A 12628-nucleotide genomic window follows, 5' to 3' on the forward strand; every position below is an offset into this window, starting at 1 on the left:
TAAGGAGATATTGCAACAGTCCAAGAAAGCAATAATGTGGGTCTGAACCAAGACAGGAGTAGTGGGGAATGAGAGGGAGTAGACAATTTAAGAAATATTTAGTAGATAAAATAACCAGGACTGACTGAATTTAGACAGAGAGGAGAGTGAAATGATTAGATAGATTAAGCAGTGGCACGGTAGGAGGCAGTGTCATTAATTTAGGTGACGATTCTGAAGAGGATGCGGTGTTAGGGGAAATGGGAAGTTTATCTATGGGCTCATTACATTTGAGGAACACGTCCATAGTACAGTGTATGGAGAGAAAGAAAACTGTAAATTGCCATTACCAGCAAGATTTTCCTTCCTTGTAGAAGCAGTTCAGAACTAAGGCATGAAAGGTGAGAGAGTGTCAGGGTTCCTTTTTTATTTGGTGCCGAGGAGGGGATGGGAGTGCCTTATTGAAAGTGCTTAACAGGGCTTACCACTGCCCATCTCTTAAGCCCAGAGTTTACCTGGGAATAGTTCAGACGTGTTTAGGAGTCTGCTTAACATGAGGGCAATAAATGCCCAATCCAGTTGGGAAAACAAGACTAATGACTACACAAGTGCCACAAATGTCCACTAACACAGTAATAAATCAGGAAAGGAATATAGGACTGCTAGTGAAACCCAGAAAGTGATCTTAGTTTTAATAAGTTGAGGGAGACACATAATTCTTTCAGGTGACAGGACATATCACAAACAATGGCCCACAGACAGGAATAAGCTTGGAGCAGAAGGACCCAGAGGGGCCTGCTTGGGGGAGAGAGGGAGATGAGCCTGCAGATGTGAAAGGGATTAGAGATCAACAGGGCAGACAAAGATAGTGTCAGTAAACTACAGTTACTTCATCAGCTCTTAGTAAATTAAAGGCATGAAAATTAATTTTGCCCTGTGAGTTTTCCTGAGAGTGTCTCTACACTTCGTTGGATAATTGATATCAAGAGTGATGAGATTCAGGAGAGACGTTTTCCAACACAGACACAAAGATAAAGCCTTGTTGTTTTCTTTCACATTTGAGGATTAAAGGGCTTTAATTACTTGAGGGGGCTTAGTAAGTGTTGATTACAATGACTTAGAAAATCCTTGGGGCATCAAATGGTGATGCATTATAAACCTCTCAGAAAGTATGTGGCTCTGAAGGCATGTAGTACAGAGGAGGACATGGGGAGAAAGAAGCAGAACTGCTTTGGCCACTGAGTGATTTCAAGCAAACATGACCTCTTTCATCTTTCGTCTTCTAGTCTGTAAAATGGAAATAATAATTTCTTTATGCAACAAGTATTTTATGAGCATCTACTATGTGTAAGTTACTGTTTCACCTGCCTGGCAGAGTTATTTTTATAATTAAATGAAATAAGTGAAAGTGTCTAGAATCTATCAGGTGCTGATCATTCTTGTTTTTCTATCCACGAAGATTTTTCTACTAGAACAAGATGGGTATTAGAGCCATTGATTGGATCAAGCCAACAATGGACCAAGACACTCAGAATGTTTGTTATAAATTGCAGGGTGTCTTGCAGAAAAAAAAAAAAAAGAATTGACAGAATCACAGATCCAAGAATGGAATGAACTTTAATTTAGCTTTACATTCTTGAAGCAATAAGATGGATAAAGGGCAGCCGAAACCGGTTTGGCTCAGTGGATAGAGCGTCGGCCCGCGGACTGAAAGGTCCCAGGTTCGATTCCGGTCAAGGGCATGTACCTGGGTTGCGGGCACATCTCCAGTGGGAGATGTGCAGGAGGCAGCTGATCGATGTTTCTCTCTCATCGACGTTTCTAACTCTCTATCCCTCTCCCTTCCTCTCTGTGAAAAATCAATAAAATATATATATAAAAAAAAAGGTGGATAAAGGGCAAAATGTTGCCCTGGGAAAAGTGAAACAGGTCTAAGTTAAGGTTATTCTGGGAAGTCTGCAGGGAGTGCAATGAAATAGCAGGAGTGTTCTAAGTTAAGACCCATTGAAAATAAGAATGTCCTACTGGGTCTAAAACATTAAGAAAGAACTATAAGGTAGTTTACTTCATCAACATGCTCAGAGTTAAGGTGCCTGACAAAATAATTGTACTTCTGAGATATCGTTAACTGTAAACACTGCAATGCATCCACTGAAACCTGAAAAAAAAAAGTGAATTTGCAATTCAGAATAAATATTTTGAATTGACTGGATAGGCCCCGACAATTCAGATATTAGCATTTTCCAGTGCTCCAAGTAATTCATTTTAAAAAGGAAAAGAAGAAAAGCTGACTCAAGCTGCAAAACATGTTTTCTCCACATATTACTTTCATTTCTGAAGCAAGTTGGTTCATTGTCAAGCGGTACAGCATTTTCACTTCCCTTTTATAAATTGAATGTTTACCCAGACCCTGAAGAGCCTAATGAGGTTGGTCAAAAGTCACAATGAGATGGGATTTGCCTAATCCCCAAAGAGAGAAGAGGAAGATCAAGGCCATTTGCATGTGCCCCTTCAGTGCTCAGAGAGGTAAATAAAATTACTTATGACAATGTGTGATTGCTGTAATTATTTTAATTATTTTCCAATAGACTCTTTTTCTCCTCAAGGGCAGAGACTGTGTATTATTAATCATTGTAACCCTAACTGCTTGGAAAGCCTCTTATAGGAAAGGCTCAGTAAATGTTTTATAATAAGTGAGTGGATCAATGAATACAGAGATGGCTGGCTGGCTGGCTGGATGGATGGATGGATGGGTTCCTGGCTTTAAAGGAAAATTTCCTTAGCAATATAAGAAATGGTGCTCAAGTGAAGGGAGGACAAGATAGACTGGTTGCCTTAGACCCAATCCTAGAGTCATTGAAAAGAATAAAACTTGGATCAGTTTTTACTATAGTTTCTCTTAATCCATCCTCTCAAGACTCTGGTCTGAACCTCCAGCAGAGAAAGCAGCTATTGATAAATTAAGGCTATCTTGTGCAGCTCAAGAACAAGTTAAGAGCTCTAAGACTTTCTGAGAAGAACAGAGGCCCGTCTCCCTCATTCCTGGCCATTGGAGTAGGAACCCTAAGAATCAAGGCCTTCATCTGCCTGGGTAGACTGGGTTACAGGTTTCTTGAGCCACCGAACCATTACTCTGACAGCCTCCAAATGCTTCCCATAATGGATAGACTGTGGGGGAGTGAGGAATAGAGGAGCTTTGGGAGTGGAGTCAGTGTGGGCTTGTTTGCAGACTTCCGAGTGGCTATGGTGAGGCCCAGGGAACAATATTTGGTAGTGAGGAATTTGGTGGGGTCAGAAGCCATTGGTTGTCTACAGTATAAATCCTTTACCCCCAAAGTATCTCAGACTGAGACTGACAAGATGAAATAATAAGAGAACAGCAATCCATCTATCCCTCCAAGAAATGGAGAAATGGCCTCCTAGTGAAAGCCCCTGAAGACCTGTAAGCAGTCAGGAGAGAGTAGCCTCCAAGGGCAGTTCACTGGTGTGCAGAGCAGCGAGGAACCAAAGGAACTGGGGGCACAGAGGGGACTGTAGTTCCCCTCCCTGAGCATTGCTGACCCAAAGGCTTTTGAGAGGAGATTGTGCCACAAAAATGGTCATCAGAGATCATCTTTGCCATTCTACTGGCCTGTGGAACTTGGGAATATAGATAGGCTCTCAACTAACTATGTGAAAAACAGCCCTGGGGCTCATGTGTACAAGTGTGACCCCGATACATGATTCATACGATGCCTGAGATTCCAAGTTTATAATCCAAACATTCACCAAGATGGGGTATGTTGGAGGGGCAGGGACAAGCTTACTACACTAAGGGAAAGCTTGATTTGTAAATTATTCTATCACAGGAGGTAGCAGAGCATGTGTTTTAGGAGCATAGATTCGGGACCAAATTCTAGTGATTCAATCCTGGCTTAGTTTCTACTCTGAGACCTTGAGCAAGTCTCTGATCCCTTATCTGTAAAAGGGGGCTAATAAGAGCACCTACATCACAGAGTTGTTAAGATGACTAATGTCAATAACCCAAGTAAATCCTGGCACATAATAAGTACTCAATAAATACTAAGCAAACATATAAAATATGACTAGAATTTTAAAACTTAAATCATAGCACATTTGGCCAAACACATCCAAGATTCTTACTTAATTACCCATAAAATAGTAGTTTGTTATGGACTGGTAATTAAAGAGAATGAATTGGGACACAAATCAAATACATTATTATGATGCACTGTTTTTTTCTAAGAAACTCAAAAATCCTTTGTTGAACCCCTGAAATTTTTATGGTATATACTTTGGAAACCATTTGCATTATTGGACCAAAAATAAAAGCTATAGGCCTTAAACTGACTGTAGTGAAGTCAAGTACTTCCCATCTGGCCCATCCATGCTAGAATAATCACAGGCAACTTTTTTTAATATATGTTTCTTATTGATTTTAGACAGAGAGAGGAAGGGATAGGGAGAGAGAGAGAGAGAGAGTAAGAGAGAGAGAAACATCAATCCACTGCCTCCTGCATGCCCCCTACTGGGGATCAAGGTTGCAACCCGGGCATGTGCTGTGACCAGGAATGGGCCTGACTACCTCTAGGTGCATGGGAGGATGCTCAACTCACTGAGCAACATTGACCAGAGCTAATCATAGGCAATTTTTAAAGTTGGCTCCATTGAGGACATTCCTTCTAACATTTCAATGTGTATGAAAACAGGTATGCTCCTAATCCTATTTGAAGGGCACATGAGTGACACTGACAAGGAAAAGAATTAACAGGAGACGTTAGTTGGAGGAAATGAAATCTGTTACTTTGGGGGTTACTATGAATAGACACAGAGGCTTTTAAAACATATATAATAGAATGTTGGTGAGATACTGAATAAAAAATTTAAGTGCCTATGAAATTCATATAAAATACCAATAATGGGGTTTTAACAAAGAACATAAAAGTAGAGTGATATGCAGATTAGAAAACAAAAACCAATAGATTAACAAGCACCTTAAATCTGACCAGAGCTATAAGAAAAACTGGCCAGTGTTTCTGTCGAATCAAGTTATTTATGTCATATAAAACTGCAACATGAACTGTAATTTCTATTTCTGTTAAAAAGAAAAAAAAAAAAAGGATGACTAAATCTTCAATCTGAGAATCACTGACTTTTAAGACTTGCGGTTTTAAAATACTACTTCTGGGTGGTAAAGTGTAGGAAAAGGCCCTGGGAAAAAGTAATCTCAGGCCTTGGGAATTCTTTATCTCATATCTACCCTCTGCTGAATTTCATATATTTAATTACACATGTCTAAAAGCAGAAATGTGATGGACAAGATTGTGATTAAGTGAGAATTTTATGACAGCAACTGATTAAGAAAGCCGAGCATACATGACCAAATAAAGACTAATAAAGTTAATATCTTATTTACTTAATGTAGACTGTATTATTGTGCTGATAGATAATTGGTAAGCACTGACAGTGTAGCCTGAGGACTTTTATAGATGCAGATTATACTTTTACAGTTTAGATCTTCTCACTTGTGGTTTACACCACACTTATCACCATGGAGAAGAGGGTGAAGGTGGAGAGATTCTAGTCCGAAAGTAGATGACAGAACAGAACACATGAAAATAGGCTCTGCATTCCTGGCAATTGGAGGTCTTGGTTCAGAGTGAGAGGGAAAAAAATAAAATATTATAGATGAGTAAAGGAAAAGTTTTTCATGTGGAGATAGGAAGGAACAGGATAGGGGTGGAGAAGAGATTTGATAAAAAAAAAAAAAAGGAGGTTCTGGTGAGGTAGGTAGGCCTGCTCTTTGACAAAAGAAGAGCCTTGAAAACACTTAAGCAGGTTCCTTCAGATATTTTCAAGGGTAATTGATGTTTTTCCTGTTCTGATTTCCCACCTTTCCCCACTCCCTCAAAACATTTATAGTACCCTAAATTCTTAACGGGGAATAAAGTTTTTCATTCCACCATTAGAGACAAAGCTTGGTAACCAAACCAGCTGACATAAGTAAAATAAAACTCTTTCTTTGGGTGATACTGGATCCTTTACTATTTTGATAGGAAGAGGAGGTAGGAGAATGGGGGGACCCTGTCATGAGAAGGCTTTCCAAAGAGGGAAAAGAAGCACATTAAATGATAACAAGAGAATCAACTACCATTGAGTATGTGTCAGGTTCTGTTCTAAGTGCTTTACATGAATTAAATTCAATTCCCATAGCACCCTGTATGAGGTATGTACTATTACTAATTCCCATTTTACAGATGAGGAAACTGAGTCACAGAAAGGTTAGGTAATTTGCTGAGGGTCACAGTGATAGGGCCAAGGTTTGAGTTCTGGCATTTCTAGCACTAGAGTCAAGGCTGAAAGAAAATTGGCTTAGAAAGAAAATGGCTCAAGAGACAAAACTTCCCTATGTGGTTGATGTTACCTAACATCAGCCTGTTTACTTCTGAGTGGCGTCCAATGAAGAGGCCTTTTATCTTGCCGCAAAGTTGTGTATCTGCTCCTTAAAGGAAGAGCAGTGCTGAAGGAGTTATCATGTTTAACCCTATGGAACATTTTGATACTTTCTTGGTCCCATGTGAGTACAGCTCTGCTGTCTGAATTAGTGATCCTGCTGCAGTTATTTAAGCTCTCTGTGCCTCTGAGTTCACATTTGGAAACTGGGTTATTTCCACTTTTCAGTTCCCTGACTCAGAGGAATGCACAGGGCTAAAGGGCATTCAAAGTGTTTTCAGCCATAAACTAGGACTAAGTGAACTTTTAGAGAACAGAATGACTTGGCAATGGTATTTAAATTGACAGAAAAGGGGGAATGGACAAAAGGGTGAAATGGATTAAGAGGTAAAAACTTCCAGTTATAAAATAAATGTCACAGGAATGTAAGGTATAGCATGGGGAATATAATCAATAATATCATAATGACTTTTGTGTAGTGACAGGTGGTTAGTCGACTTACCTGGTGATCACTTCATGAGTGGCGTCCAATGCAGAGGCCTTTTATCTTGCTGCAAAGCTGTATATCTGCTCCTTAAAGGAAGAGCAGTGCTGACTTTAGGTAACATCAACCACATAGGGAAGTTTTGCCTCTTGAGCCATTTTCTTTCTAAGCCAATTTTCTTTCATCCTTGACTCTAGTGCTAGAAATGCCAGAATTCATGAGGTATATAAATGTCAAATTACTATGTTATACCCCTGAGATTAATATAACATTACTTTTAATTACATTTTTTTATAAAGTACTAGAGGCGCAGTGCATGAAATTCATGCATGGGTGGGGCCAATCTGTGGGGTGAACTGCGGGGCAATCAGGGAGGGGCATGGGGGGACCCTGATGGCACCTGCCTTGGCTGGCCTGGGGCCTGTGAGCTGGGGTCAGCTCCTGCATTGAGCGTCTTCCCCCTGGTGGTCAGTGCGCATCATAGTGACTGGTCATTCCACCGGTCATTCTGCCATTCAGTTTATTTGCATATTAGGCTTTTATTATATAGGATAGTTAAGTAACTTTTTTAGTGGTCTTGGTTCAGCTGCCTAATCCAGTATGGCCGCCTAGATTCTCCTCCAGACTTATAAATGTGCATCTTTAATAGAGGATGGCTGTCTGGTAGATGTGGAAGATGCCCATATCGTCTGGAATTGTTAAAATTATCTAGAGATAAGAATTTCTAATTAATAATAAGGATCTTCAAGCCAGGACTTTGAAAGCCATTGCTTATCGGAAAAGATGAAAAGAACTGGACTCACTCCAAGAAAACTTTTAACCTAATAGCAAACACCATATGTTAGCATTCAGTTCAGATGATAGTGATCTAATTGACACCAACAAGGGCAAAATCAATTGCAATTTTTTTCTAAATTTACAAATAGATGTAGGTAAGAGGATGCTTTAGACAAAGAAAATGAGCACAGAAGGAGTCTCAGCTGTAGCTATGATTAAGGACCAGCACACACAAAAAGAAGTATAAAGCCAGGTTGTTATTTCTTAAGAAAAATGTTCCTAATTACAGTATCTACTGAAAATTTTCTCCCATTTTTTTAAACCATAGAAATATTAGATACCAAGCTATGTTAGTAGAAGGGTGATCACAATATTTTTTAGTAGGTGCAGTTATCAACACAATAATTTAACCTTGTGTTCATGGTTTCTAAGGGGCTTGCATCTCCAGGCCTGAGAAAGGAAGCAGGCATTGTGAGTTAATAAATAAACATGACCAGTAGGAACCAAGTGGACATTCGGGAGCAGAAATAAAGTCGATTAAAATAGTTTCCAAAAAGAGTTTGAGAGCAGGGGAAGGAAATCGAATAAATGACAAAAGGAAGGCAGTAGACAGTCAAGACCATACAGTGTTAAGAAACTAGAAATCTAAAACAAGGAAAATAAGAGAGTTTTCCAGAGTGCTGTTTCAAGTGTAAGCTACAACACATTTCAGAAAAATTTAGATATAAATTTGGTTTTAAGATGCTAAGCATCCTTCTTGGCAGTGTTTCCTCATATCTGCAGACTTTTCCCTTTCAGCACTCAAGGCCCTAGCTGGTCGTCACCAAGGGAAACTACGGGTGTAGATTCGCAGGAGTATTTGCTTCACCTTTACATGGGAAGATGTTTTCAGGTGTGAAGCTGGGAGAAGTAGTACCAGCACCTTCCTGTGACCCTTCTCCCAATCTCACTGAAGGCACTTTCTGCTTTTGGCTCTGCTTGCAAACATTACACAGCTTCACACTATCTTTGCCCAACTGAAAAGGTTCTTCTCAATAAATAGCCATGGGATTTGTTACGGAAAAGGTCATTTAGGTAAAATTGTGCTATCGTATGTTGCTATGTCCAAACTATAATAAGGTCATTGAAGGCTGCTACTGAGTAGTAAAGCATAAGGGAGAAAAGTGGTCATTTAATATTCTCATTTTAGGTGGAAATGTTCATTGCATTTGCTGAGAACTGGGGCGTAGGGGCTGGTGCTCCAAGTCCCTGTGCCAAAGCTTGTTTACAAGGAAGGGAAGGTGAGCTTCCTCACCCACACTCTGCGGCCGCCCCTCCCTGCCCTGGACTCAATAGGAGGAAGGGTGGAGTAGGCACAGGGTTTCGACAATGCTCCAGTTCTTTGCCCCCAAATATTTACTGAGACAGGTAATTCTTTAGAGAGGCCAAGTCTAACTTACAAAATCTGGCAGAGGGACAGGCAGAGAAGAACGTGCTCCCTCTGTTTGAGATGGTGCGCTCCATGGGCAAAAGCAGCAATACAGAAATACACACCCTCTTCACAATGATCACCCCTTGCAGACTCGGCTTCAGGGCAGCTAGCCTGTGTTGCTCCCACCCAGACATTCCTGGGTCTAATCCAGGCAGCTGTTTCCTCTGCTTGGAACAGCTTCTTTATTAAAATTTTACCTTTTCTTCTTAGATTCCTCTCCAGCCTTCTCCACGCCCCTCTTCCTGTGTTAAGTCTCTCCCACTTGTTCCAGCCCACGGCAATCACGTTGTTCTTTGGCTTCCTACACCACCCGCCTAGCAGTTGGTAATTTCTGTGGCATTTATCTCTCTATTCATTCAGTTCCCCACCCCCACCACCAGACTTTGCATGTAATAGTCAACCTTGAGCATGCCTGCCTCACGTTCATGTTTGTGTAATTTTTATACCTAAATGAAAGTTTCCCATGGTTAACACTTGCAATGTGGTAAATCCTTCATGTGTAACATTTTCAAACAGCACAGATTTTATTAGGAGGCATAAGAACTTGGACAGCTATGAAAGGAAAAATAATTAACTGGCTAAAGTGAGAGGAGCAAAGAATGGGTTCCTTAAACCCAGACAGGGGTGACCAACTCGCCCAGTTTACCTGGAACTTTGACAGTTTTAACACTGAAAGTCCCGTGTCCCGTGCAACCCCTTAGTCTCCTACCAGGTGGCCAATGAGCATTTCGGCACGAAGCAAGTGTACGCGTTGTATAATGGACGGAGCCTTCTTTCTCCCCTCTCATCTCAGATCCTGGTGCCAGGAGCCTCTCCAAGGACACCGCACCCTCTGGTGACTGGGGGAGGAGCAGGTAACAAGGCCTGGTTCCCAATAAGGAAGCCTGGGTTCACTCGGCTCTCTTCACTTCAGAAGCGATCTCAGCCCTGGGAGGACATCAGTCAAGGGAAAAGGCTTTCCACAGAGTTCTCCCAAAACGGAAACTAAAAGGGACATTTGGAACAGGAAACTGTAGCCTTCACAGTATTATTCCCACAGGCAAAGTCGAAGGCACAGTCTGAGGGAGGCAAATGTCAGGATCCAGGAGGACTCCAACCTAGGCTTGCAAACCGGGCCTGCTCACTGCGCTGCCAGAGCATCTCTCTGGTAATGTTCCCCCACAGTCAATCCAACTGCGACGACTGGAGTGCAGAGACTCACCAGAAGGCTGGCACCTAGGACTGTGAATGCATCTGAATGTGGCAGCACGCAGCAGAATGTAGTAACACATTCTGAGCAGCTAAACCTCCTATACTACAGACAGCGCACATTTTGAAAACTAAAATGGTCCTAAATAATTATAACAATCACGACATCATTAATAATAGTATACACAAAAATCAATTCGAGCTCTACAGTTCGTATAATCATGGGGATTTATTCCATAATAAAATGATAACGACGTTAAGAATTTTAATCTGCATAATGTATAACAGTAATTCCGAACAATAAAAGCATAATTGGGAAATGGCGATTTTACTGCCTGAATCACGGTTCATCACTCAAGAGTAAGATGGAGCTGATTTCCTGAAGTACAGGTTTCTGTGACTGAAAAATGCTCGTGCACACCTTGACACCCATGCTGGCAGGCAGGTTGGTCCGGGGCTGAAATTTAGGGCATATGGTGTAGGGATATGATTTTACCACCAGAGGGTATTCTTTCCTCCTCTGGGTTGTTTATATAACAACAAACCCGAAATCAGCCTCTACTAAAATTGGGCCAGGCCAGATCATAGGAAAGTGAATTAATTTATAATATTCACACAAATACTCTCTTGTCCTTTCATATTAGAGAGGGTTTGGTTAAGAGAATCATGCTGGCAGCAAGCAAGCCAAACTACCCAAACTGTAAAAAACAGATTACAGTTCTTCTGCTGGTCAAAACAAGAGAATGGTCACTTATGAAATTGCCCAGGTAGCTATTTCCAATTGTCCTTGTAGTGCAGGAGTTTCAGGTAAACAAAGCAGAAGGAAGTTCAGGGATTTCAGGGTTAGCATGCCTCTGGCTTGAATTTTTATCTAAACTGATTTACAATTGAAAAAGGTTGAAGACCTATTTCAGACCAGAAAGCCTAGGAAAGTTACCAGAGCTATTTGACAACTTTCAAAGTCCACCAGGGGATGTGTCCCAGCCCATTAATAGACTAAGTTTAGAAAGCAAGGCCCTGGAATGGTGCCCCAGGAACATGCCCAGGGGAGTCAGTTTTAATCCAGCCAAATGCTGACTCTGGAAAAAGGAAGGCTAGCCTCTCTGCTCACTCTCTGCCAGAAGCTCTGTCAGGAAGAAAGGCTGTGAAGTTGAGAAATATGGGATATTAGGTCATCTGCCCCGCTGAACGCAAGTTCAACAAATACAAACTTCAAGAAAAAAAATAGTTCCATTTTATTTTTTAAGTGATCAAAAATAATACTTGTTCATTGCTAAAACTTCAAATAATGTAGAGGATAAAGTGAAAAGTGAAGGACTTTCCTCTCACATTCAGCTCCCTCCCATCAACTCCCCTCACCAAAAATACTCACTCTGGATAATTTTCTCATATTTTTCAGGGCTTCCTATTTTCATGAATTAAAAGAAAAGAAAAGAAACTTGATCAGTCTATCTGCCTGGCACTCTTATCTATTCATCCCATGCGTCCATCAATCACCCAACTGCGTTTGATCTTGCTTTCACAAAAAATGAGATCCTAAAATATATGTTCTACTTGAGTCATTCATTCCACATATCGTTGAATTCTTCCAAGTCTACTTCATTCTTTTTAGTAGTGACACAGAGTTGTTCCAATATATGGATGTTTCATAGCTTTAATTAATCCATGACCTATTGATGGGTATTTGTGTTGTTTCCAATTTCTTTCTCTATTATAAAAATGCTATAATAAAAATTTTTAATATTTATTTACTTATTATCTAAGGTTTTACATGTCTCCCTTTCCCCTGATTGACACCCCTCCCCTCCAAACAGCCATTTCCACCCCAGGCAAGCCCCTACCATCCCAGTGTCTGTGTCCATTGGTTATGCTAATATGCATGCATACAAGTCCTTTGGTTGTTCTCTAAATCCCCTCTCCCCTGCCATTTGTCTCTGGATCTATACTTGTTGATCATTATATCCCACATATGAGTGAGATCATGTGATATTTATCTTTCTCCAACTGGCTTATTTCGCTTAGCATAATGCTCTCCAGTTCCATCCATGCTATTGCAAATGGTAAAGATTACTTCTTTTTTATAGCAGCATAGTATTCCATTGTATAGATGCACCAACATTTTTTAATCTACTCATCTTCTGTGGGCACTTAGGTTGTTTCAAATCTTAGCTATTGTAAATTGTGCTGCTATGAATATAGGGGTGCATATATCCTTTCTGATTGGTGTTTCTGGTTTCTTGAGATATAGTCCTAGAAGTGGGATCACAAGGTCAAAT

The 12628-nt window shown here is 40.6% G+C and overlaps 1 long non-coding RNA gene across 2 annotated transcripts; it reads right to left on the reverse strand.

Annotated features, from left to right (window-relative positions):
• Positions 1 to 518: 518 nt before the first annotated feature.
• LOC118651314 lies at positions 519 to 10088 on the reverse strand. 2 transcript variants are annotated; one of them, XR_004966167.1, is made up of 3 exons: positions 9874 to 10088; positions 6935 to 7005; positions 519 to 1266 (listed from the first exon to the last, which is right to left on the reverse strand). It is a non-coding gene; the product is annotated as an uncharacterized LOC118651314 (long non-coding RNA). The 2 variants fall into 2 exon arrangements; XR_004966166.1 differs by lacking the exon at positions 9874 to 10088 and adding an exon at positions 9362 to 9461.
• Positions 10089 to 12628: the final 2540 nt, after the last annotated feature.

This window comes from Myotis myotis, unplaced genomic scaffold (assembly GCF_014108235.1).
Source record: "Myotis myotis isolate mMyoMyo1 unplaced genomic scaffold, mMyoMyo1.p scaffold_m19_p_3, whole genome shotgun sequence".
Classification (NCBI taxonomy): domain Eukaryota; kingdom Metazoa; phylum Chordata; class Mammalia; order Chiroptera; family Vespertilionidae; genus Myotis; species Myotis myotis.